Below are 6917 nucleotides of genomic sequence, written 5' to 3' on the forward strand. Positions count from 1 at the left end.
GGAGGGAATTGGAACCATGGCAATGAGATGATATACGATGGAATGAATGTAAAACTAAAGTTCTATCATGTAAACTATCATATAATTCACAATAAAACATTTAAAAAATGTTATTGGAAAAAAAATATAAGATACAAACAGACAAAAATCTAGTTTTCTCAGCCATCAAAAGCAGCAGCGCAGTCTTTATTTTTGGTCTTGTAAATAAGGTGCTCTTTTCACATCGTGATTTCACGTGAAACCAGAGCAGAGCGACAGTTTACCGAGTTCCCTCAGAAACCCAGTGTAATAAAATGGTTTCAGTCTCATGTTTGTTCTACATGTAGGAGCATGCCCAAGGGGGAAATTACACATGTGTATGATTGCAAATTGCAGTGGTTCCATAGGTTTCTATAAATGCATGGGAAATGTCTTGCTGGACTAGATCCTAAACAGATAGCAGTGCTTAGCTGAGGAAAACAGGAAAGAGCATTGAAATTAAGGCTCATGATCAAAAGGCAAGTTGGTTTACCTGCTATGTTAATTTTTTGCAATTACTTGTTGTATAATAAGAAAATGAATTTTTTAAATTACCAAAAAATGACCACTAATAAGATTTTCTCTGGTAGCGCAGTGGTTACGAATCGGGCTGCGAGCCTTAAGGTCAGCGGTTCGAAACTACCAGCCGCTCCGCGGGAGAAAGATGAGGCTTTCTACTCCCGTAAAGATTTACACCCTCGGAAACCCTGTACAGGGTCGCTATGGGTCGGAACCGACTCGACGGCACTTAACAACAACAACAATAAGATTTTCTCAGTTAATTTTTAGGAAGTCAAGGATGAAGAACATCTAGGAGAGGGCAGGCAAGCCAGATATAAGTACTGGAGATTAGGGCTGGCCAGATGCCTGAATACAATGAATACTTCCCGTGGGTCAGGGTTTTTAAATTTGCCATCAGATCCCTCTGAAAAAGAATTCAGAGTCTTTCTTTCATTTGTTTTGCCAGGTGCCTGTTTTAGTCAAGATTTTCTAAAGAAATGAACCAGTCAGACAAAGAGAAAGAGAGAATAAAAAAAAATAAAAAAAATAAAAAAAACCCCACCACCATTAAGTTGAGGCTTTTACAGGAGTATAAAGCCTTCTTCTTTCTCCAGTGGAGCAGATGGGGAATTTGAACTGCTGATCTGTGGTTACTAGTCTGGTGCCTATCTTGTAGCACCACCAGCGGATCCATGGTTTTGGTGTTTGGTAGGCAGGTGGATAGGGAGGAGAGACAGAAAGAGAAAAAGACATTTACTTCAAGCAATTGGCTCATATGATTGGGGTTGAGGTTCATCTGCTTTGAGAGCAGGGAACTGGCAAGTCCAAGATTCATGCGTCAGGTGACAGACTTCTGAGACTCCTGCAGGCTTATGCCCTAAAATCCATAGGTTGAGTAATGAAAAGGACAAAGAGTAACAGTGTTCTGGCAAAATGTCTATTTATAGTCTGGAAGCAGAGCACACCCTAGGGAAACACATAAGGTCTCCAATTGATTGAGGCCCATCAACATTCCGTAAGGGCATCTGCTCTACTGAGGCCGAGTGATTTCATCATGTGAGATTACTTTCTAACAGCTACTAGACTAATGTTTGACCAAACAACTGGGCACCATTGTCTAGACAAGTTGACACGAAATTCCTCATCACAGTGCCCAGCAGTTCTGTGTGCTAGAATGGTTTTATCTTTGAATATGTGATAGACTTCTTAGTCATATACTTCAAAATAGTAGCTATGACTATCATTAGTCATTAAGCAGTGGTGCTTGAAGCTATAATCCAAAGGGATAGAGGATGAATAGAGAACAGGATGGAAGAGCACAGTTATGCAGCAATAATGAAGGTACAAAAAGAGCTCACATTAGTTCTTGACCTTGGCATGGCAGGAAATAAGAGTTAGGCCCAGAGCTTCTGGAAGACAAGAAAAGTCTAGAAAGAATGCTACAAAAGACCTGGCTGTTATCAGAGACAGATGAGTGAAAAGACTCCTGAGATTACTGAGGGACAATTTGTAGTGGAACAAACTGGCCTTGAGTAACTTTACCCAGTAAATCTGAGTAACTCTGGAAAAGAAAAGTAGATGAATCTTCCAGCCATGGTTGGCAATGGGCAAGGAAAACAACGAAAAGAACACAGAAATCCATGATTATCATGTTGCTGAAATAGTTTGGCATGGGGTTCTGGCGAAGTGAGAGACTGGTAATGCCAGGAATGAACAGAAGAGGTGGAAGACTAAGATATCTTTTTACAAGTGAGAGAGAAAAGGAATCCATGACTAACCACAAGGTTGGAGGATCAAGTTCACCCAGAAGTGCCGCTGAAGTAAGACCTGGAGTTATCTCTGAAAAATCAGTCACTGAAAACCCTAAAATACACAATTCGACTCTGACACACAGAGAGTCACTATGAATTAGCATCAACTCCATGGGAACTGGTTTGGGTAAGCTGCAAGAAAGTAGAAGATGTGCCAGACTGCAAAGTCGTTTGAACTGCAAGGTCTGTGGTTCAAGCTCACCAGCTGCTCCTTGGAAACCCCATTCAGTGTCGCTATGGGTCAGAATTGACTCGACAGCACTTAACAACAACAACAACAACTAGACTACAGGAGTCCTGGTGTGGCTCTATAGGATAAGAACTGAACTACTAACCACAAGGTCAGCAATTCAAACCCACCAGCCAGTCTTTGGAAACCCTATACAGGGCTGCTATGCGTCAGAACTGACTTGATGGCACTTAACAACAACAAACTATATTATAATCTGTTTTAGGAAAGGAGTTTATTCTAGTTCACTTTTTATTTATCATAATACATATCCAGTAAATGGTTTTGACACCATGAATGAACCAATTAATGGGAACCATCATCTCACTGGGTTCCTTCCCATTAGGCTACAGATTTCTTAAGGCCAGGTCAAGTGTTTTGTGGACCAGAGCATTAAGAATGCCCAGAAAATCTCAGGGAAGTTTGTGGATACTAAATAATTACTGAAAGGACAAATACACTGAATCTTTTTAAGTTCTGATTTTGTCATCTAAAAGTGAAAACCACTCCCATTCTCAAAGAGAGATGAGACAAGCATCATACAACTAGACAACTTAGTTCTAAAAACTTGCTTAACCAACTTCTGAGCATGTTCATTTAAGTTCCTCAGTAGGTAGCTGTTTCCCATGGCTTATACTGCCTTCCTGCCTTCCAGAGTCCTGGCATGGCTCTGTGGGTTAATGCTGGACTGCAATGTCAGTTTGAACGGCAAGGTCACTGTTCAAGCTCACCAGCTGTGCTTAACCTTCCACCATGGGGGAAATGAGTCAAGCAAATGCAATTATAAACAACACACAGATACATCTTGGCCATAGAGTTTTCAACCTTTTTATTTTCTCAGATATTTGCTCTCAATATCTTCTCGAATTCTCCCCACTTTTCTCTACTACTGCCTCCCACCACCACACTTCCTCAAGTCCATATAGCAATTGCTCCTTGGGCCAACACCATGACCAATTCAAAACAGTTGCCTGGGGTTTGGCTACTGCTTAGCAGGTAGTTATTAAACCATCTGTGGTGCCAACCAAGATTCCAGCTAACTGAAATGGCATGCAGGAGCGAATTGAAATAGCTAGGAGGACAGTTTAAAGAAATATGAACATGTAAATACTGTCTTCATTGGACTGAGTGATTAGGAATTACAGCTGTTTGCTTTTTGTCAGAACCCTCTGTGGTCTGTTAAAATCTTGACACGTGGCATAACCGGTCGCTAATCAAGAAGAAGAAGAAGAAGAAGACAAAAAAAAATCTCTCAAAACTATAAGCAGAAAAGCAGACATAGAAAACCTGTGTCTTTCCAAGTGGAAAAATATATTTAACTTGTTTTTCTAAAACAAGCCTGATCTGTTTTTGGATGAAGTTTCAGCTCCTTGGTTTGCCTGGACTGCTAAGCCCTCTGTCCGTTCTAAAGAACTCAACAATGTGTGTTCAAAGGGAGAAAAGATTCCATGGGAATGTAAATGAGAAAGCCGAATTAAGAATAATAAAGTGGTCAAATCAAATGCTTGATTGAAAACAAGTCCAAGCTTTGGTTTTTTAGTATATCATGATGGAGGGTAAATACTTAACTGCTAGTCACAAAGTCATTGGTTCAAACCCAAACAGGATCACTATGAGTGGGAAGCCACTCAAAGGTACTAAACAACAACAGTGTCGTTGACTTATAGAAACAACTTTAAAGTGCTAATATTCAAGGACTCCTGATGTGGTGCTATCGGATCAGCACTGGACTGTGTACCACAAAGTTGGCAGTTCAAACCCACCAGCTACTCCTCGAAAACCTTATACAGGGTAGCTGAGTCAGAGTAGACTTCATGGCACTTAACAACAACAATTCAACTTATGCTATATAAATGCAATTTTTTTTCTTACATTTATACTGTTTAAAATTCAAATGGAGTAAATGTTACCTCACCTGATATGATATAATGGGGAATGCATAGAAGGACATTTTTGAAATTTATGTAATGTCTGACTTTCTCCTCTACTGCCATCAATTTCCAATGTACACTCTACACTACAAAATTTAAACTTGGGACTAAGTAAAATAGTTCTACTTTCAGTCTGGAACAGTTAACTCCTGACACATATATAGTATGTACACAAGAATGGTTTGTAAGGAGAAAGAGGAAAAGAGAAGAAAAAAAATGGAGTCCCTTGATGGTGTTTTTACCATGGACATTGCAAACTACACTAATAGATATGATATACACATAACAATAAATATAAATGTTCTTATTGATTGATTTATGAATGGTTTTTGGTTTTGTTTTAGTTTGTGGGGAAAAATCCATTATATTTTCATTTCATTTTTCCATGAACTTTTTGAAGCCCTCAGTCTATGTCCTAATTGCATGAGATATTGAGTCTAGTGTGTGTTCATTTACTGAAATGGGGTATCTTCTTAGGGGTAGAGTTTTTCATACATAGATTCAGAGTGGCTCAAACAGTTGTAAATAAACAAAATAGATACACATTTCAGAGAAATCTTAAAGGAAATTGAAACAACAACAATAACAAAGCCCAGAAGTCACAAAAGTGTAATACACCACATGAAAGAGTATGAAGATGAGGGGCAGAACCAAGGACAGTCCTTCTCCGTCCTGAGGTGGAGCAGACAGGAGCAGGATTGGACAGCTGTTGTTGTTAAGTGTTGTCAAGTCAACTCCGACCCATAGCGACCCTGTATAGGGTTTCCAAGGAGCAGCTGGTGAGCTTGAATCACCGACCTTGCAGTTCAAACGACTTTGCAGTCTGACGCATTAGCCCACAGTGCCACACCAGGAACGGGACTATCACGGGGTAATTTGAAGCAACCACGTTCAAACTGTCTCTTTTTCCTCAACACTTTATGTCCTAAATCATGTCCCAGGCACCAGGAGGCAGTGGGAAGTGAGGATGAGAAAGGAAAAACAAGGGTTTGAGCTGATAAGAACGCAGATTTGACAGGAATAATAGTAGCAAACACTCTTTGTTAATTGCCATCTAGTCAGTTTCAACTCCTATGGACTGGACCCTGTATTAGGAGTCCCAATGTGGCACTGTGGGTAAAGCACTGGACCATAAGGTCAGTTTGAACCGCGAGGTGTGTGTTTCAAACCCACTAGCCATTCCACGGAACCCTGGAGAGGATCGCTATGAGTTCGAACTGACTCGATGGCATTCAACAACAACAAATAGGGTTTCCAAGGAGTGGCTGATAGGCTTGAGCTGCCAACCTTGCAGTTAACAGTCCAGTGCTTGCAAACACTTAGACCTTGTTTATTTACTTGTGGCAGACACTCTTTTTAAGTACTTTACATATATTAATTTATTCAATTCTCAAAATAATCCTAGAACTAGATACTTCTGTTTCTACAGATGTTTTACAGTTGAGGAAGCTGAGTTCAAACTCTTTTAAAGGGTGGAACCATAATACAAACCTATGTTCCTATCCAATTATTTACTACACAGAAGCACAGATGGAAAACAACAAAAGGTTTGGGTCTATGACTCTCAAATTTCTTTCCATGTACTCAAATCTAGGCTTCCATACCAACACCTCCACCAGTTGCTACCAAGTAGATTCTGACTCATGGCAACCTCATGTGTGTCAGAGTAGAACTGTGCTTCCCAGGGCAATGTCTGTGATCTTTCAGAAGCAGATCACCAGAAATGCATTTCTGAAATACTTCTGGGTGGAATCAAACCATCTTTCAATTAGTAGCCAAACTTAACCATTCATACCACTCAGGAATTCCTAAGTCTTTCATTGTTGTTCTTGTTAAGTGCTATTGAGTCAATTCCTACCCATAGCGACCCTGTATAGGGTTTCCGAGGAGCAGCTGGTGAGCTTAAACCACTGACCTTGCGGACCAAACTGACTTTGCCATCAGGCGCATTTGCCCACAGCACCACCCCAGGACTCCAAATCTTCCATGTTGTTGTTGTTGTTAGGTGCCATCAAGTTTGTACCGACTCATAGCGACCTTATGCACAGCAGAACAAAATACTGCCTGATCCTGAGCTAACCTCACAATTGTTGCCACGCTTGAGCCCATTGATGCTGCCACTTTGACAATCCATCTCGCTGGGGGTCTTGCTCTTTTTCTCTGACTCTCCACCTGACCAAACATGATATCCTTCTCCAATGACAATATGTTCAAAGTATGAGAGACAAAGTGTGGCAAAGTTTGGCCATCTTGGTCTCCAAGGAGCACTCTGGCTGCACTTCTTCCAAAACAGATCTATTGGTTCTTTTGGTAGCCCATGGCACTTTCAATATTCTCCTCCAACATCATAACTCAAAAGCATCAATTCTTCTACAGTCTTCCTTATTCACTGTCCAGCTCTCACATGCATATGAGGTTATTGTTGTT

Source organism: Chrysochloris asiatica, unplaced genomic scaffold, assembly GCF_000296735.1.
Source record: "Chrysochloris asiatica unplaced genomic scaffold, ChrAsi1.0 scaffold00060, whole genome shotgun sequence".
Taxonomy (NCBI): Eukaryota; Metazoa; Chordata; class Mammalia; order Afrosoricida; family Chrysochloridae; genus Chrysochloris; species Chrysochloris asiatica.